Raw genomic sequence first — 21,894 nt, 5'->3', positions numbered from 1 at the left:
TTTTTTTTTTTATTGGTGGAGAGAGATTTCGGTAACCAATCAGGTTGCAGAAACCATCCACAACATGTCCGTCACCATATAAAAAACAGGCAAGTGGCTTTTTTATGACACTTTATGAGTGTAACAGCATAGTGAGGCTGCTACTGTTGCAAGAAGTCTGATAGTTAACTAGGTGGTTTATTCCTTGCTAGTTCAAATATACGATCCTATGTCAAATCGACCTTCCAGCATATAAATCTGGAGTGCAAAATTCTGTGGTGCAGCCACAAGTCGCCACTTCAGTATATAAATTCATAATGCAGCTGAATCTGTGTACAGCGACCAGTTGCCACTTCAGCATACAAATCCTTTGTGCTAATTGCGTGGTCCCCCCAGCAGTCCACATTTCAGCATCTAAATCCTTTGTGTTGTGTGGTCCAGCCACCAGTCCACATTTCAGCATCTAAATCCTTTGTGTTAATTGTGTGGTCCAGCCACCAGTCCACATTTCAGCATCTAAATCCTTTGTGTTAATTGTGTGGTCCAGCCACCAGACCACATTTCAGCATCTAAATCCTTTGTGTTAATTGTGTGGTCCAGCCACCAGACCACATTTCAGCATATAAATCCTTTGTGTTAATTGTGTGGTCCAGCCACCAGACCACATTTCAGCATCTAAATCCTTTGTGTTAATTGTGTGGTCCAGCCACCAGTCCACATTTCAGCATCTAAATCCTTTGTGCTAATTGCGTGGTCCAGCCACCAGTCCAAATTTTGACATCTAAATCCTTTGTGTTAATTGTGTGGTCCAGCCACCAGTCCACATTTCAGCATCTAAATCCTTTGTGCTAATTGTGTGGTCCCCCCAGCAGTCCACACTTCAGCATCTAAATCCTTTGTGTTAATTGTGTGGTCCAGCCACCAGACCACATTTCAGCATATAATTCCTTTGTGCTAATTGTGTGGTCCAGCCACCAGACCACATTTCAGCATATTAATCCTTTGTGTTAATTGTGTGGTCCAGCCACCAGACCACATTTCAGCATATAAATCCTTTGTGCTAATCGTGTGATCCAGCCACCAGTCCACATTTCGGCATCTAAATCCTTTGTGCTAATTGTGTGGTCCAGCCACCAGTCCACATTTCAGCATCTAAATCCTTTGTGCTAATTGTGTGGTCCCCCCAGCAGTCCACATTTCAGCATCTAAATTCTTTGTGCTAATTGCGTGGTCCAGCCACCAGTCCACATTTCAGCATCTAAATCCTTTGTGTTAATTGTGTGGTCCAGCCACCAGACCACATTTCAGCATATAAATCCTTAGTGCTAATTGTGTGGTCCAGCCACCAGACCACATTTCAGCATGTAAATCTTTTGTGCTAATTGTGTGGTCCAGCCACCAAACCACATTTCAGCATATAAATCTTTTGTGCTAATTGTGTGGTGCAGAAACAAGTCATCATTTCAACATGTAAATCAATAACTGCTGATTCTGTAGTACAGCCACCAGTCGCCACTACAGCATATAAATCCTTTGTGCTAACTCTGTGGTCCAGGCATCAGTCCACATTTCAGCATATCAATCCTTTGTACTAATTGTGTGGTCCAGCTAAACTATCTCAGCAAATAAATACTGATTGTTCATTTTGTGACAGGTGACTGATAGGTCTGGGCCTAGGGTTGGGAGTCAGCTGGTTACAAAAGGGGAAGGGTACATCCAACATGAGTGGGAAAAAGCGAGGTTGTGGTGAAAGGGGTAATAGGCTTGGTGTTCGAGGTGTACATGGGGTAGGTGGTAAAGTAACTGAAAGCTCTACTGAACAAACATCGGCTCTTCCTATCCAAAGACAACTGACAACTTCTGTTACTGGATGGGCTACTCAACTCCGTTTCTTTGGCATCTGCACAGTGGTTACATTTTTGAAATGTGAAGATTCCAAGTTGGGTCTTCATCTTGTGGGCTGAATGCAGAGGAAGGTGTGTCAGAGGCCTATTATACTATTTTACTCTGGGGAAATTGTTGCCACTTTAGTGGTGTATAGCAATAATTTTTTGAAATGTGGAGACTCCAAGTTGGGTCTCCATCTGGTGGGTTGCCTGTAGAGGAAGGGGTCTCAGAGCACCAGGCCTACACCCGTCACTCATCCACTTCTTACTGATCAATTTGTAAGCTAGAATGCTGGGCCAGGCCCTATCCCATCCATCCATGCTGCGCCATTATAAAAATTCTACTGTGGGTCAATTGATGCCACTCTCCCTGGTGTCTGACCCTAATTTTTTGGAAATATTTGGACTCCCAAGTTGAGTCTCTTTCATGTGTGCTGTCTGAATTTGACATGGCTTGCAGACCACCAGGCCTACACCTGTCACTCATCCACCTGATACTGATCAATATTTAAGCTAGAAATGCTGCTCCAAGCCCTGTCCCAGACCCTGTCTCATGAATCCATGCTGCACAATTATACTATCTGTGCTCTGGGTCAATTGATGCCACTTTTCCTGAAGTCTTCCCCTAATTTGAGCTGTTTTGGGAGCTTTTGGGCCCCACTAGAGGTGTTGTCTATGTGCTTGGTTTTGCCTCCTATTGAATTCAATGGGGTTTGGATAAGTTCTGCAACTGTTCGGCGAATATCGGGAAGTTCGACGAGCCGAACCGAACCTTAAAAAGTTTGCTCATCTCTACTCTTGAGCCATTACAGTTTTTTTAAGCAAAACCATCATTATTTTATACTTTTTAAGCAAAACTATCATTATTTTATACTGACTGTTGGGCCATTATAAAAAATGAATGAATGGGATTTTATCAGGCACAGAAAGATAGTTTTTTACCACTGGGCCATCCTATCCTTGCAACATTGAATTTTAACCCTGGACAGACATTTGTCATACTGGCAACTATTATGATCCATATACATTTTTTAGTAAGCAAAAATTAAAGATCAGAACCAGAATAATACAAAAAGTATATTTACTCTTTCAACCCTGCTCAGGTCTTCTGCCGGTCTTCATAGCTCATGTTTGGTCTCAGTGGGTATGTAACTGCTACAGTCCATCACTGGCCACAGTGGTGACAAGCACTTTACCAATGCGACCAGTGATTGGCTGCAGTGGTCACATATCTGTCTGGCGATGTGCTTGTATGTTTAAGATGAGGCGGGATCATAATCGTTGGACCTTTCTATTCTGACAGTATCAGCCAGTGACTGTCGATTTACCATGGCTGGTAATGAAAAAGATATGGTTAATCTGCAGGTTAATAGCGTTACTAACCTGCCTGGTGCCCGCACTTAGCTGGACGATGCGGGGAGAAAATAAACTTTAATCCCTCCTTCTGGCAGAGTTCAGATTTCAGTCACGGGAGCCCATCCGGTGCGGGTTCAGTCACTGGCTGCTGTAACTGCGCCCCCGACCCTGACTGACACTGGCTTTGCATTGGGGCGGCTGACAGTCAGGGCTGGTGGTGCGGTTTCAGCTGCTGCTCTATGTTCTCAAAGCGTCACTAAAACCAGAATGCTGGAAAGGGAATAAAGTTTATTTTCTCCCCATGGCTTTCGGCTCAGTGCTAGTGCCGGGCAGGTTAGTCACGCTATTAACCTGCACGCTATTAACATTGGTCACGCTCCACCCCAAATATACCAGCCCCCAATATATACTGTATATATTATTTGAACTTTTATTTTACATTTTTTCTTACATTATTTGATACTACTGTATTGCAGTGTGTTATGCCTAATCGATGTTCCAACAGCAGTGTCGAACAAAACATTTTTAAAGGTGTAGCAATTTTTGGTGCTAAAAAGTTACAAAAGTGACTTTTTTTATTTTGCACTAAATTTATGAAGAGTTTTTGAAGAATTTGGTGAAAAAAGGGCATACTACAAGATAAAAGAAAAGTGACTTCAATAAATTGCAAATCGTGAATCAGGACCTATGTCTCATGATTAATCGTGCAGAAAACAACAATGCAACATCAGATTTTAGTAACAGGAAATTCATTGCTCAGTATTATATATACAGACATCACAGACAGCGGGAGCTTCGACATGTTAATGTGTAGGGTACAATGTCATATTGTCATAGAGCTCGGTTCCATAGTGCCCTCAACAACTTTCATCCATCGCTAAGTACTAATAAATGGCCGGTATTGTTTTTCATAGGCCCAACTTTGGTTTAGATGATACTCTCATCTCCACTAAGCGCTCACAAAATGTGCCAGAAGATCTTTTTAGTTACTGCAAATAAAACGTATCTGACATACATAACATAAAGCCTGCATGTGCCTAATAAACATGTCTAGACCGTAGACTCACTTTTTTTCTCTCTTTTATAGGTTCTCTGCATTATGGCAGCATTCCACCGACATTTCTATAAAATCAGCAACATTGGAGTAGAAAGCAGTGTGTGCATTTTATAGCCCACGGCATTGCTTATACCCATCTAATACAATCTCATTTAGGAGACTCAATGTAAATCCATTCTCTTTGAGCCCTTATTGTCTTTAAAAAAATACACATAAAACTTTTATATCCATGGATATTATATTATTATATCATATTATCTAAACGACTTTGCCTCATGACCGCTAAATGAAATAAAACGTTCAATACTATAATGAGTTTTAAGTAACGTGAAGAGTGAATTTGCATATCATCGCTACCATGACAAAGAGCAAATAAAAGGAGGTTACTCCTTCCTTATTTTAGTGTAGTGGTCTGTAGTACCATAAAAATGATTCAGTTTAATTTTTTATATGCATTCAGAATTGCTGGTGTTTATTCCAAACAGAGTCTAAATTTGTTGACCCACTCAGGGTATGTGCACACGTTGCGGATTTGGCTGCGGATCCGCAGCAGATTTGACGCTGCGGATTCGCAGCAGTTTTACATGCGGTGTACAAACCATAACCAAATATTACCAGCATATACAGTAGTGATAATGACACCATACTGATCATCAAAGAGGATGTCCAGGCTTTGTGTTAAAGTGACTTCAGACTTCTGAATCCTCACCACATGCACTGTCGGGATTCTCCGGTGTCGGTGTTGGGAGTGGCCATCATGTTAACACAAGAATGCAATTTCTGGCCACATTCTGACTAAATGTGCACGTGACCGCATTAATTCAAATCACACAGTTGTGGTCACTGGAGAATTCTCACAGCGCGCGATGCACACACTGTGATGATTCAGCAGTCTGCAGTCACTGCAGACTTTAACTTCAAACCTGAACAAACCCTTTAACCAAAACCACTGTAGTTGGACTTATATCAGCTCCACACAGTGACCGCGTAATGCTACAATCAGGTCTAGACCAGTGCTCTTCAGACCATACATGTGGGTACTCTCTAGGTTCTCATCAATGACGTTCTCGCTGATTGTTGTTGTTCATTTTCTTTTTTCCTTTACATTCGGCCCAGACCACCATCACCTCTTATTCCATCCATAACTCGTCCCTGTAAAATATAACACAGAGACATCTTTGCATGACTGCTGTTCCAAGATCCTAGTCACATTCTACCCCTCTACACAAACCAAAACTTGTGCTGCCTTATAATAATTTCCTTGTGCCTCCTTACAGCTATAGAGCACAATACAGTAATAATGTCCACTTATGCTATCTTATAATAATCCCCCTCTGCCTCCTTTAATACTCCCCCTTGACCCCTTATAATAATGACCCTGAACTTCCTTGTAATAATACAAACACCTCCTGTGCTTTCTTATATTAATAATAATGCCTCCTTGGGAGAAGGATGAGTTTTGCAGCACTTACAGTAATTTTGCCCCTACTAAAGCTCCCAAATGGTCTCACCCGCTATGATATCTCTTTCATGTACAGTACAGACCAAAAATTTGGACACAACTTCTCATTTAAAGATTTTTCTGTATTTTCATGACTATGAAAATTGTAATTTCACACTGAAGGCATCAAAACTATCAATTAACACATGTGGAATTATATACTTAACAAAAAAGTGTATGTCTTATATTCTAGGTTCTTCAAAGTAGCAACCTTTTGCTTTGATGACTGCTTTGCACACTTTTGGCATTCTCTTGATGAGCTTCAAGAGGCAGTCACCGGGAATGGTCTTCCAACAATCTTGAAGGAGTTCCCAGAGATGCTTAGCACTTGTTGGCCCTTGTGCCTTCACTCTGCGGTCCTGCTCACCCCAAACCATCTCGATTGGGTTCAGGTCTGGTGACTGTGGAGGCCAGGTCATCTGACGTAGCACCCCATCACTCTCCTTCTTGGTCAAATAGCCCTTACACAGCCTGGAGGTGTATTTGGGGTCATTGTCCTGTTGAAAAATAAATGATGGTCCAACTAAACGCAAACCGGATGGAACAGCATGCCGCTGCAAGATGCTGTGGTTGCCATGCTGGTTCAGTATGCCTTCAATTTTGAATAAATCCCCAACAGTGTCACCAGCAAAGCACCATCACACCTCCTCCTCCATGCTTCACGGTGGGAACCAGGCATGTAGAGTCCATCTGTTCACCTTTTCTAAATCACACAAATACATGGTGGTTGGAACCAAAGATCTCAAATTTGGACTCATCAGACCAAAGCACAGATTTCCACTAGTCTAATGTCTATTCCTTTTGTTCTTTAGCCCAAACAAGTCTCTTCTGCTTGTTGCCTGTCCTTAGCAGTGGTTTCCTAGCAGCTATTTTACCATGAAGGCCTGCTGCACAATGTGTCTGGTGCTAGAACTCTGTGTGGCATTGACCTAGTCTCTAATCTGAGCTGCTGTTAACCTGCAATTTCTGAGGCTGGCGACTCGAATAAACTTATCCTCAGAAGCAGAGGTGACTCTTGGTCTTCCTTTCCTGGGGCGGTCCTCGTGTGAGCCAGTTTCTTTGTAGCGCTTGATGGTTTTTGCCACTACAGTTGGGGACACTTTCAAAGTTTTCCCAATTTTTCGGACTGACTGACCTTTGTTTCTTAAAGTATTGATGACCACTCGTTTTTTTTTACTTTGCTGCTTTTTTCTTGCCATAATAGAAAATCTAACAGTCTATTCAGTAGGACCATCAGCTGCGTATCCACCAGACTTCTGCACAACACAAGTGATGGTGCCACCCCCATTTATGAGGCAAGAAATCCCACTTATTAAACCTGACAGGGCACACCTGTGAGGTGAAAACCATTCCCGGTGACTACCTCTTGAAGCTCATCAAGAGAATGCCAAGAGTGTGTAAAGCAGTCATCAAAGCAAAAGGTGGTTACTTTGAAGAACCTAGTATATAAGACATAATTTAAGTTGTTTCACACTTTTTTGTTAAGTATATAATTCCACATGTGTTAATTCATAGTTTTGATGCCTTCAGTGTGAATATACAATTTTCATAGTTGTGAAAATACAGAAAAATCTTTAAATGAGAAGGTGTGTCCAAACTTTTGGTCTGTACTGTAGAGTATTATGGCCCCATACGGTATGATAATCCCCAAACCCTATACAAAGTATGGTGCCCTACAGCACCCCACACAGTAACATGATCACCACAGCCCCACATATATTATGGTATTCACCACAGGCCGCAATACACAGTATGAGATGCATCACAGACCCCTATATAAAGTATGCGGTACGCCATAACCACCACATTAAGTTAGATGTTCCCCGTAATCACCCTATACAGTATGAAGGTCACCAAAGACCCCATATAGTACAATGAACCCCATAGACCTCCCTATATAATATGATGGTCCCCCAACATCCCCCCATATAGTATGAAGGTCTCCCCAACAGTCCCCCATATAGTATGATGGTCGACTCTACATCCCCCATATAGTATGATGGTCTCTCCAAACAGCACCCTATATAGTATGGTGGTCCACCCCAGATCCCCCCATATAGTATGATGGTCCCCACAAACAGCTCAAATATAGTATGATGGTCCTACTAAACAGCTCCTATACAGTATAATGGTCCCTGCTGAACTTTTGAACCTTTATGGCCTATTATTTTGTCAGACTCTGGGACAACTAGAGAATCCTCTGGTACTTTGTTTGGCCAGTCCAACCCTTCTCTTTGCCCACAATTTCTTGCAACAGTTGGACACATGCTATACATGAGGATCATGCCAATAGTATGTCATTTGAACAGGTATACAGACAATAACTGAAATATGTCCCATGGACTTTCAATGGAAGACCTTGAACCCTGATACAGCTGCAATAAGTTGGAATATAACAGCACACTGGGTGAACTTTACTGTACTTAGCAATTTATTCTCATCCCCTGATCCATCCAGTTACAGAACTACTTCAAGTTCGGGTATTGTTATATTTTCTTAGTAAATGTGGCAGACAGCTGAAATCTGGCTTCTCTTAGCCACCATGGACCAGACGTAAGAACTACTGGAGAGATATATTCTTTGGAAACAAGTAATTCCAGACACATTTGCATAACAGTCCAGCACACAGCACATCATCCCACCATAGAGTAATCTCAGACCTCATTTTACATCACAAATTCTGTGTAAATTTCTATTCACCTTTTTTCCTTCCATTTGGAAAACTCATATGCTCTGTGACCACAAGCCGTCAAAAAAACCCATACAAAATGCTTTCTGTAGACGAGAAATTTGGAGGAACGCACTGTGTGGTCCCCAAGCACTCCTGCACCATGACTCATCACACCTGTGCAGTTTATTCTAAGAGTGATGTCTGGAATATCCAACTCAATTCTCCTTTACCATTTTCCTCTCTTGGCTAACCCCCCTAAACCTTGGAAACTTCATCAGCGATATCTGGGAAGAGAGTGAGGAGCAGACAGAAAGCTCAATAGAATTTTTTCTTTTACTGTTACTCTGGTTGCCAGATCATTCGGGATGTAGTACAGGTGCAGTAATAAAGTAAAGCTCTGATTCTACTTTCAGAGAGTTTGAATCCTTGCCTTGTATGTGCTTTTAGAAAAAGTTGGAACCTTTTGGGATGTTCACCTTGAATGGATTTCCTGGCAATACAAATTCTTCCAGCACCTGCAAAATAAACTTTATTTATACGTTGTCCTAAATTATGGCCGTACGGCACCTCCATAGCTTTTGCCCTTGTGGTTGTCCTTGGAGAGATATTCCAGTAGAAAGAGTTATCATGTCTGCACTGCAAGTGATAACTGCTTGTCCGTTGTGGATTCGCTGCGGAGAACCCAACTGATCACCAGAATAGGGATTCTTCTGTCCTTCAGTTGATAGATGAAAACTTGTTCTTACTGAAGTACCCTTTAGTCATTTGTACTATACTGTGGATCAACCTTACTGTAGGATGATAGGTTAACGTTGATAGCCTATAACCTTGATAGTCAGTGGTATAACTTGAAGCTCATGGGCCCCAATGTAAAAGCTCCAATGGGGCCCCCCAACTATTGCAAGTCTTTAATAGGAATGTTCTTTTCATATGGAGCTCCCTAGGCTCCAGGGCCCGGGTACGATTGCAACCACTGCATCTATTATAGTTAAGCCCCATTGATAATCTTTTTCCAACCATAATGGTTACTATATATGAGTTTCACAAGTTTCTGAGATCCATTACAGGATTTATATAATATTCATTGCTCTGCCACCCAGCCATACAGTCACTGCATTGAGGCTACATCTGTAAAATGGTATGATGTTTGGGGGCTACTGGTTCTCATTAAGGACATCAAGTATGGGGGTGATGCATCATGGAACAAAAGTATGCAAAATAACTGTTCTCCCGAAATAATAAAGCTGTCTCTAGAACCACCTGTCGGAGGAAGCTAGCTATCCGATAAGTGAACATCATACCCTTTATAAAACCTTGAAACAAAGGATACATATGAAACAAAGAAACATTGGTGGACAGCTATTTCAGGATAGGAGCCCAAGAGCAGTACAGAGTAGGGTACTGGTTGGCTAAATAAGATGGTGTTGGTGCAGCTCTGAGGGAGATGAGGTTCTACCTTCTGGTAGAGAGCTAATAGGGTGAACTATGGCCATGTAACTATAGCATAACTAAGGAAATCACTAGAGAGTACGAGTGGCAGATTGACAAGACTGGGTATCAGAGCTGTCCAGCAACTAAGATACTTCAGTCAGCAGAATTACAGTTTACGTTAGGTTAGTGGAAAGATACAGGTTATCTTGTTTCATCTGAATGCTGCGCTGTTGACAGAACATTATAATCTTTGCCTTTAGATTTATTATCTAACTAATGCATGGCCATTTTTTACATTTTGACCTACTTTGGTACAAACCTTGACATGGACAAGAGCATATTTTTATAACTGGCATGACCAATGGTGTCATCACGTGAATTTCGGGCTAGTGACTGCTGGCTACTTGTAGAATTGTTTAGTCTGTGACTATTGATTCTGTTTACAAATTTTGCTACTTTCAGTCCATTGTTCCTGCTCTAGCCTCTATGCATCTCGTGACTATGTCTCAGATTCATACTTTTGCCCAATAATCAATTCACAGTACTCCGACCATTGCCTTAACTTCGGACATTGTTGGGACTTCTTTGAATAACCAGGGTGACGCGACATCATCATTGTGGCGTGACACACACACAACATTGCTCCAGCCAGACTAATCTGAAGAGGAGCAAGCAATGCCTGGAGTCAGGTAAGAAGATTTACAGGTCTACTGTCCAGTGGTCACAGATTACTGACATGTCCCGAGTCCTGAAAATCGTTTCTCCCATCTGTATCCAATACTTTATGTAGCAATACTTTTTTATTAAATATAATAAAAACTTTGGCACTCTAAGTTGCAAGTAAATGAAAGTTTATGTATAAACTTGAATCACAGACATTCAAATTAAGACTAGTTCTGAGTCCTCTCACTGCAACCACATACCCTGAAGCCTTATCACAGCACCTAGAGACGTACTGTCATGGGGTTACCACGAAAGTTTGGAGCCAGAAGACCGCAGCGTCTGATTGCTCTTACTCTGACCCTGAGAAGAAGCATTTCTCCTTCATTTTAAATGTGTTTATTAACAGGGGTTAATCGGCCATATTGAAAATCCCTGTGCTTACAGCTGAGCTCAGTTAGCCACTCCTTTTCCCTTTATAATCTGCACTCTGATACTAATCCTTGTCAGAGCTAGCATTTGCTGCATGGCTAATGGTGGGAGAGGAGTACATATGAGAAGGAGAGTTGGAGGAGATATTAGTGATTGTTGCTTGGTTTGTATGTGTGGTAATTCCTTATCCTTTTCTGTTTTGGTTTATTCCCTTACCTTCACACCAAGTCCATTCCTCTGTTATATATGAGTGAATATTTAATATGCCTGGAATTTTCTGTTAACCCTTGTTTGGCGAGTTGGTGTACTTCGGTGCACAGTAGTGCTGTCAAGTACTCCACACGGTACTTACAGACTAGCCCGGTGCGAGTGCCCTGAATGACAGATTCTGGGGTCAGTTTAGGATCACAGAGATGTGGAGCAGCGGTGGCGAAGAGATGTGCTTCAGGCAGACAGAACCTGAAGTACGTGGCCAGGGGTGGAGACCACTGCTGGAGCTCCGGAGAGCTAGGCTCCGATGGAGAAAGAAGGAGAGCTGTCAGACAGAAGGAGGTCACAAGCAGAGGATGATACAGTTACCAGAGGGGACAGTCAGTGATGTAATCAGGGCCAGGCCGGGGTGAGAACCAGAGATATGATCATGGTACCAGAGAGGAAAAGCCAGGCAAGAGTGCCCCCTAGTGTTAGGGCCAGGAAAGGAGCCCCTGGTTCTGGGTCACCTGACAGCTGTGTTGTGACATGTACCTTGATAAAGGCCACATACGGGCCGAAACGCTGACTTTATTTAGATGTCTGTGATTCAAGTTTATACATAAACTTTTATTTACTTGCAACTTGGAGTGCCGAAGTTTATATTATATTTCATTTATGTGACTTCCTGTCATACTTCTGAGCACCCACTCATACAGTTGAGTGACAACTATCATCCATAATACTTTTTATTAGCTGCCAATTAGTGAGTACTCTACGTGTCATAATAGACCATACTTGGATTTAAGGGATTGTTCCACATTCTTTCTTTCAGAAGTGCTCCGCTCTCCTGGTTTCCTGTGCAACATCGGATGAACACTGAGGCATTGGAGCAGACCACATCCAGTGATCAGAGCTGAGCAGTACTAAGTAGTTTTATAGCAAATAGTTTGTAAGAGGTGTGGTTTGCCTAGGAGAACCACCACAACGGATAGACTACAGAACTGGGTGATAATCTTGGCATCAAGCAGTAAACCGTAAAACTAAAATTCCCTCTGTTCTTGAGAATTAAACTGTCCCAATACATTTTTGGATTCGTGGCAGCTCTGGTTCTGCTATAATTTAAATGCAGCTTTTTTTTTTTGGGGCCAGCAAGAGTTAATGCCAGATTCCTTGCTGCAGCTGCTTTGTTGCTAGTCAGCTGATGTGGGTGGTGACCACTTCCACCATTATTTAAAAAGTCACAGGAACCATCAGCTGACTGTCGGTGATAGAGTAATCTATGATGACCAGCCTGGAGTAAAGAGCTCTCTGGTTTCAGTGGTGAATCTGCTGTTTCTATGGAGTTCATGGTCCTGGTGCCTTACTCTCTGCTGTGCGGTGCTTTACAGCAGGGACAGTGCTAAGTACTATTTCCCTTTTTTTCTGGCTGTCTTGTTGTTGTCCCTCTCACTCTGTGGTTTACCATCTGCAATGGTGAGGCTAGCATCCATGCCAACCAGTGCCCTAGCCAGGAAATACTTACGTATCAATCAGGGACTAGGCACGTGACGACAGTGAAGGGAAGGACCCCCTTAGGGCATTAGGGGAGTTTATGGACAAGCACAGGTTGGAGTTTAGGAGTTGCCTCATCCCTCGTTCCTTACTGTTAGGGTCTTCCTCACCCCATTCCATCCCCTTGTTGGTACATGTTATGTCGTCTGTTGGACTTAACTGTGTCGGTCGTGACAGTAACACTTTTTTTAATTAGAGGTGAATAGAAAAGTTGCTTGTTTTTAACCGGACTTTGCAATTTTAGCCATTTAACTCTTTCACCGCAGCACCCATTTTAATCTTCATGACTAGTCCAAATTTTACAGTTCTGACCAGTGTCACTTAATGTGCCCACAACTCAGGAATTCAATGGATCTCACTGATTCTGAAACTGTTTTTTTGCGTGACATATTGTTCTTTATGATAGTGGTAAAATTTGTTTGACATGACTTGCGTTTATTTGTGGAAAAATCGGAAATTTTGTGAAAATTTAAAAAATTTTGCAGTTTTCAAACATTTTATGCCCTTAAATTAGAAAGTTAAGAGTTATGTCAAACAAAATACTTAATAAATAACATTTCCCACATATCTACTTTACATCAGCACAATTTTTGAATCATAATTTTTTTTGTTAGAAGAGTTGAAAGTTGAGCAGCTTTTTTCTTAAAATCAAGAAGTTTATTAACCCTTCAGGCGCTTCACAGGAACTGAGGCAATGTGGAAGGTAACAATTAACATTTAACTTTTTCTCACAAAAATTTTACTTACATTTTTTTTATTTTCACAAAGTTAACAGGAGAAAATGGACCCCAAAAATTGTTGTGCAATTTCACCCAAGCACACCAATACCCCATATGTAGAGGAAAACTACTGTTTGGATGCACGGCAGGGCTCAGAAGGGAAGGAGCATCATCTGACATTTTGAATTTTTGGAATTATTAGCTGACGCCATGTCACGTTTGGAAAGCCCCTGTTGTGGCAAAACAGTGGAAATCCCCCACAAGTGACCCCATTTTGGAAACTTATCAGTATGTGTGGTGAGCATCTTAAACCCCCAGGTGCTTCACAGAAGTTTATAACATTGAGCCGTGAAAGTAAAAAATCACAACAATGTTGTTTTAGCCCGTTTTTTAGGTTCACAAGGGTAACAGAAGAAAATGGATCCTAAAAATTGTTGTGCAATTTCTCCTGAGTGCATAGATACCCCATATGTGGAGGAAACTACTGTTTGGGTGCACAGCAGGGCTCAGAAATTAAGGAGTAACGTCTTGGAAAGCAGTTCAGATTTAGCTGGACTGGTTTGAGGTTGCCATGTAATATTGGTAAAGCCCCTGAGGTGCCGGAACAGCAGAACCCCCATAAGAGAACCCAGTTTTCAAACTACACCTCTCATCAAATTAATCTAGGGGTGCAGTGATCATATTGAAACGACAGGTGTGTCAGAGAATTTTATGTCATTGGGCAGTAAAGAAAAAATAATAACATTTTTAACACCAAAATTTTGTTTTAGCTCCAGATTTTATATTTTCACACTGGGAAATGGGTAAAAATGGCCCCACAATGTGTCCCACAATTTCTGCTGAATGTAGAAATACCCCATGTGTGGCTGTACAGTACTGCTTATCCACAGGGTGAGACTCGGGAGGGACGGAGCGGTATTTGCCTCCTAGAGCGCAGATTTTCCTAGAATAGTTTGCGGACTCCATATATAGAGCCCCTAAGTGCTAGAAGAACAGAATCACTTCTCAAGTGACCCCATTTTGCAAACTATACCACTTTGGGGAATTTATCTACAGATGTAGTTACAATTTTGACTCCACAGGTGTTTTCCCAAGCAGTAGTGGATGTTGCTGAATGAAAATTACAAACTGCCATTGTACTGCTCAGTACATTGTAGTCACTAGTACATTGTAGTGCCCAGTATGTTGTAGTGCCTAGCTCATGCTTCTGAAGACATGCACCTGTAAAGTAGGCGGGCCTTCTTCGCTACAGAAATGCCAAACACGTGGATGCTAAATGTGGCTTAAGTACACCGTGAGGCTTAGAAGGGAGGAGTCATTTGAATTTGGAAGCGCAGAATTTGCTGAACTTCTATAGGGGTTGTGGACCCATACCACTTTTCCAGAGCCTTTGTACTAACAGTAATGTGGAAGCCCCCTTTATTTCCGTTGACAGATAATGGACCTGAATGGGGATTTGCTTTTTTTGTGGATTGAGTTGAAGCTTTTATTGGGAACATTTTACATAATGGTTTTTATCACATTTATCCTGCGCTTTATGCTGAGTGCTTATATTGGGATTTCTATCCAAATCTCCAAGTGACGTGATTCAGATGAAATCCCTGAGAGAGCCACTCACTATAATGAGGCAGCAGAGTTACTCTGGGCTCTGTCTGGACTCTGTTCTTCTTTTCAGAAGTGCTCAAAACTGTCCCCGTGCAAACACCCCTCATGCAAGACCGAACGTGTTTAGGCTCGGCTGCACCCCGAAAAACATAGTGCAAAAAATATACAAAAATAGTGAGGTATTGGTTGATATATTGGCCAAAATAGGTAAGCTCGTAACCAACGCCAAGGGTCCCCACACTTACAAGTCCTACACTAAATTAAATAGCAAAGCCACTAAAGACTCAAAGTCTCCAAAAATTTGATTTAAACAGCAGAAAAAAAGAGCGGCAACACTTACCTGCCCAGATTTTGGAACAAAGACTTTGAGTCTTTAGTCCTTTGCTATTTATTTTAGTGTAGGACTTGTAAGCGTGGGGACCCTTGGCGTGGGTTACGAGTTTACGTATTTTGGCCAAAATATCAACCAATACCTCACTATTTTTGTATATTTTTTGCACTATATTTTTCAGGGTGCAGCCGAGCCTAAACACGTTCGGTCTCGCGTGAGGGGTGTTCACACTGGGATGCATTGAGAGTGTGCTGGCCAGCCCGCCTAATCGAAAAGTAGGGGCGTGACTAATAGGCTGTGAACCAGACACTATGCAGTACCTTTGTGTGAACAATGCCCTATGCGGGCCTTCATTGTGCAATTGTATACTGAGCAGTCACCCCCTCCAGGAATGGGTAGGTGGAGAGTGGCTGTTGATCTGGTATTTTGCACCTGTGTTGCTAATATCTTGCTTTATGGGCTTGCTGCACCCTGTGGTGCATTTGTTTCAAGATCTGGGCAGGTAAGTGTTGCTGCCTTTTTTTCTGTTTAAATCGTATTCTGTTTTTTGGGAGACAGAATGAACAAAAACCAGTAACCCAGGAATTCTTGTTTTTTTTTTTTTTAATGTCATTCTGCATGTGGTAAAGTTGATAAGGCAGCTTTATTTTTCTGGTCAGTACAATTACAGATACCACATTTATATCTTTTTTTATGTTTTGCCATTTTTACACAATAAAAATTATTTTATAGAAAAAATAATTATGTTTGCATGGCTTTAATCTGAAAGCTATAACTTTTCAATTTTTCTGCTGAAGGAGCTGTATGGTGGCTTGTTTTTTGCAGGACAAGATAACATTTTCAGAAATACAATTTTTATTCACATTCATCTTTTTGATCGCGTTTTATTCCACTTTTGTTTGGTGGTATGATGATAAAACATCATTTTTGCTTAGATTGTTTTTATTGTTTTCTTTACCATGTTCACTGAAGTGATGATCTAGTGGGAAAGTTTATAGGTCGTATTGTTCAATACACAGCAATACCAAATACATGTACTTTTTTTGTTTATTTTTTGTTTTTACATAAAGAAATTTATTTATTGGATTAATATTTTTTCTTTTTTTGTTCTTTAGTTTGTGATTTTTTAAAATATTTTTACAATTTCTAATAACTTTTTTACATTGTTGCAGGATGGGACATCATTTTTCCCTGCACTGATCGCTGATCTAATACTCTGTAATGCTTTTGCGCTGCAGGGTATTACATCTGTGCATTACAGGCAGGGAGGAGGAGTGTCAGCTGAGCAGGAGCTTACAGCCCACAGTCCCTGGGTGACCCGCCAGCCACCATCTTTTGGCACGGGGTCACCATGGAGACCATTGGCACAACATGATCGCTCCATCCCTCTGCGATGCCCATCAATGTTGATGTTACTATTAAGAGCAGTATCAGAGGAGTTGTTCCTGCAGGGTGTCAGCTCTCACATAGAGCTGGCACCCGCAGTTGATTGCAGCAGCGCTTAGCGTGAGCCTGTGCAATCGTGAAGCAGTATATGTACGGCGGTGTGCCGTAACACAGCTCCCACAGCTCTGTACATATATGACACATGTTGAGAAGGGGTTAAAGGGAATATGTCACCTCAAAAAACAATATTTACCTGCAGATATAGGTGTAAATTTCATGTAAATATCACTTAAACCCAATGAAAGCTGACTTACTGGAAGCTTGGTTACAAGGAGAAAATTGTTAGGTGTTGAGTTCCCGCCTCTGCACAAGGGGAATCTCGAACCATCTCCGCTGCGGTCTCCCATTCTTCTCCAGTCCCAGTGGAGTCTGCTCAGTGGAGACGTCGGTCCCAGCGTATTGCTCAGTCTCACTCTGTGCATAGGGTTACTGCTGCTTTTCCAGCTTCTGCCATTGAAGCCAGTGCTGGGCAGCGGCGAGCACACGCTTTTGGGACTAAGTCCTGCTCTTCCCTTTCTGAGCATGCCCAGGGCAAGATCTCCCATTGGAGATCGAGGGTCACATGCTCAGATGCTGCAGCGGATCCCATTGGTCCTCCAGGAAGGTCCTGAAGGTGCTCAGCTTCTGTGGCAGCTTCCCATTGGTCCTTCTGGGAAGGTCCTGTACACGCTGCAGCTATAAAAGGTTCGCATGACCGCACGGCCATGTGCTAGTGTACATTTGTATATGTGTGTGTGTTGATGAGTGCAAGTCGTCCTTAAATATCCCATCCCTATGGTATGAATGCTCGCGTTAGGTGGATGATTGCGTTCTAGCGCCCGACTTAGCCATCAGCACGTAACACACAAAACAGCGTCTATTGCTGTGACCGCCAGTGCAGCGCCGTGCGCTTTCACAGTGCTTTCCTGACCCAAGCCTGGGTGGTTAGTGGCGTCCGCCAGTGCGGCACCGCATGCACTCTCGTGCACCTTTATTAATATTATTTCCTTCACTCTGACACCTCAGTTGCGGTGTCGAGCGCAAGAGGTCTATATGAACTCAAATCCTGTGTCTTGGGATTGAGTTCTGAGACTCCTTATTTGCGCTCTTGGTGCGCTACCGCGGCCCTGTGACGCAACAGGGTTCGCTTCCTTCACACAGGGTGAGGTTAACCCGTGTGTGTATCCACATTGTACTGCCATATAGTCCGTCATTACTTATCAGCAGGTTCCATCTCTGCACGGTGGACCCTGGGCTGCGAACGCATCTCACTCTATTCTAATTATTTGGTGCGTTCCGCTAGCCCTAACAAAAATGATGTTTTGTTCTCCCTGTAGCCGCTTGCTTACAGTCATTGAAGCGGTTACTGTCACAGCTCACTATACAGTTTGCTTGACAGCCTGAAGGTAAATAGCATTTCTTGAGGTGACAGTTACCGTATTTTTCCGACTATAAGACGCACTTTTTTTCCTCCAAATTTGGGAGGAAAGTGTGGGTGCGTCTTATAGTACGGATATAGCATGTGGGGAGGGGGGCAGCAGGGAGTGGGATCGCACTGTTATCCCACTTCAGGATGTCCCCGCTGCCCGGAATCAGCTGCTGTGGAAACCACTGATTAAGTGCAGTGAATATTTATTAGCTGCTCCCCGCCCACCGATCAGCTGAGCGGTGAGCAGGTAGCAGCAAATGAATGCTGCACTTAAGCAGCGACACACAGTTTCCCCAGCACTGATTCCGGGGAGAATCTGTGTGTCCAGGGGAGGAGGCAGCAGCAGGGGCCAGGAGATCGCTGCATACCTGCCTGTGCTGGACGCTGAGCTGTCTGTGGTGCACAGGGAGGACCTGTGTGATGTCAGAAGTGGGCGGGCTGGAGCATCACATGGCAGCTCAGAGCCCTCCCTCTTCTGACATCATCACAGGTCCTTCAGACTCCCACCTAGAATCTGCAGCTTCCTCTTATGTCCTGCGCTGTGGAAAGGCAACAACAACAGGGAGGGCTCTGTGTGTGTGCAGCCATGGGATGCTCCAGCTTTTACCTCACCACAGTGTGGCTGGCTGCCACAATTAAGAGGTCAGTCTTTACAAAACACAATAAAGCACTCTGCCACTCCTTTGGTGAACTATAACTCCCAGCATGTCATAGGATCTGCAGGACATGCTGGGAGTTATAGTTCTCCCATGGGATTTTAAAGCAGCACTCCAGTGTTATTTTGCAGTGCTGGAGTGGTGCTTTCACTATAAGCCCTGTGCACCCATTCTTAGGGCTCATTTCCACATGCGAGGCACACGTCCGTATCTCGCATGTGGAAACCAAGCTGTGGAGCCGGCACTCCAGAGCGGAGCGTGCGGCTGCATAGGAACACATGGAGCTGCACAGCTCCGCTCCAAAGTGCCGGCGCCAGAGCTTGGTTTCCACATGCGAGATACGGACGTGTGCCTCGCATGTGGAAATGAGCCCTTATACTCACCCTCCAGCGTCTTCATATCGTACTTCACAGACACCACACTGGTCCCGCAGCTTCCAACATAATAACATACTATTATATATAATAACACCACATATAATAGTATGTTATTTATGTTATTAAATATTTTACCACATTTTTTTTGCTTCAAATATTTTTTTCCCTATTTTCCACCTCTAAAACCTGGGTGCGCCTTATAGTCCGGTGCGTCCTATAGTCCGAAAAATACGGTACCTTTAAAAAAGGTGATACAATCCCTTTAGTAATAAAGAATGGAAGGTTGAATAGATTCATGAAGTGGTTACTTCTATGCCAATCCACTTGTGGCATAAAGGTTCCACTTTCTTGGTTGTTTTTTGTATTCTATAACATCTCTTTAAAGAAGAAACTTACATAGTAGTCAGGACTCATTATTTCTGACGTAGAGGAATACATATTGGTAGAGTAAAACTTGAGGCTTTCCAGGTGTTAACAAATACTAAAAGAGTCTTTAATAGTAGATTTTTGCCATAAATCCCATTGACTCACAAAGCCAACAAATTGGGACTTTAATATTCACATAAAGTATTGTAGGTGTAGACATTAAAGTGATTCCATATGAGTCCCATTGGGCCAACAATGCAAACATACATGAACTGCTGGTTGATCGAATATAGATACAGCCAGATGTATACAGCTATTTGTCTACAAGTATATCATTTTTATTAGCTCTCAGATGACAAATGAAACTACTGGCTGAATGAGCAATGGGACAAATAAACACCTTATTACTTTACTAAATCTTAAGACTTTTTTCTTTCCAGACCTCACAGCAGTTTCCTAGGATAACTCTAAGGATCTTGACATTTTTACAGATATATTTTATATATATTTATTTTTTTCTGTTTCAAGTTAAAGGTAAGTTGATAAAAGGTCTTTAAGGTGTTAAATTTGTAGATTTCTATTGTCACAAACTATCCTGGAGGCAGCCATTTTGAATAAATACAATTCTTTTTCCATTTTCAGCAGATGCGTGTGCGTGTGCTTTATGGCAACTGCAAAAAGTGGGAGGTAAATTACTTGTCATAGGCATAGGGATGCTATAGAGATTACTATCTCTCCTTGTTTTCATCAGTACAGTAGAGCTTTAACACTTCCAGCTTCTAATGATAATGAGATGACTCTGTTCATCCTGTTCCAGAATACACAGGAAAGTTGACAAAGATACTACATAGAAAAAAAGCATAAGTGTAATGAAAACTGTCAATGAAAAATGGGCTCTCACAGCCTGGCTTGGCACAAATAGCTCTGCTTAGTAGGTCTCAAGAGTGGCCTACACTGCAGAGGTCCCTAGGTTGCATAAATTGATTTGCTGGTCATCATTGGAGCGATTTGTGGGCAGAATGATCAAAAAGCCAACTCAATTCTAGATAGGTGTCAACAATGTCAAAATTAGACACTAGGGTCAAGTCAAGAGGATCATGCTAGTCAGGTCAATTTAGCCCCCAAAACACATAACCTAAAACAAATTCCAACAAAAGGTCTGTGAACAATTTTGGTCTCTACCAAATGTAGTAATTATCAGAATAAAGTCTACCAAGATCTGCCAACCGGAAGTGAGTTATTTTCAAGATGGCAGTTGAAAACACAGGACGCATATCGGAAAACGCACATCCAGCTGAAGTATTTGTTGGTGTCAGCCAACTCACCCTCTGGGCCTGGTCACAGCTGCGACTGCGGTAGTTATGGCCCTGGGTGTCACACTAAATTGGGGGGTAAAGAAGTGGACTGTGGGGAAGGATTATGTGAGTGGATAGATTTATCGATGCGTTACAAACAGTGAAGACAAATGTGCCCACAAAATGTCAGTAATTACAGTCTAAATATAGTAGATGTGGGAAAATGGTGGAAACCTAAATTGATACTAGGAGTCTTGCTAGCAAATTGAGTACAGAGGCTCCTGAATGATGATTCCCTACAAGCTATTTTATTGTAAGTTTAAAAAAAAACATGTATAATGCAGACGTCCTGGACCTCTGTCACTCCATCCAACAGCAGTATCAGGAGTCATTAAAAACAGTATTAGGTTAATGAAGCGCTACTAATATCTTCTAGGGGAAAATTCCACGATCCCCGTCTCCATCAGCATATTTGCCCCCAGTAAAATAACAACACTTATACTCACCTCTGGGGCCAGCGCTATTCCTGTAGTCTCGGCACTGGCTCTCCTTGGGATCACTTCACATTGTTATGTCATACAACCCCTGCGCCCAATCAGTCCTGGCTTCACTCCCCACACTTTTGGCTGGTCGCTCACCTCCTCTTGATGTCTGATACGTCAGAAGGCGGGGAGAGTGAAGTGCAAGGATCATGTACCATAACAATGTGGTGCGATTCGCGTGAGAGCCAGTGCCGACAGAGGTGGAGTGGCATCGGCACCAGAGGTGAGTATAAGTATTGTTATGTTACTGGTGGCAAACATGCTGAACGACATATGGTTGCCCAAGTAGTTGACAACCACTTTAAGTAAAAATATATACCAATAATACAAAGAAATATTACAGTTTACGATTGTCTAATTGCACTATGACAGCAGGTAAAGCTAATGTGTTACTGAGTCACTGTTGTCATTTCTTCTTATAAAGTATGTAACC

This window comes from Ranitomeya variabilis, chromosome 1 (assembly GCF_051348905.1).
Source record: "Ranitomeya variabilis isolate aRanVar5 chromosome 1, aRanVar5.hap1, whole genome shotgun sequence".
NCBI lineage: Eukaryota > Metazoa > Chordata > Amphibia > Anura > Dendrobatidae > Ranitomeya > Ranitomeya variabilis.
Note: the sequence above shows the minus strand (reverse complement) of the source record.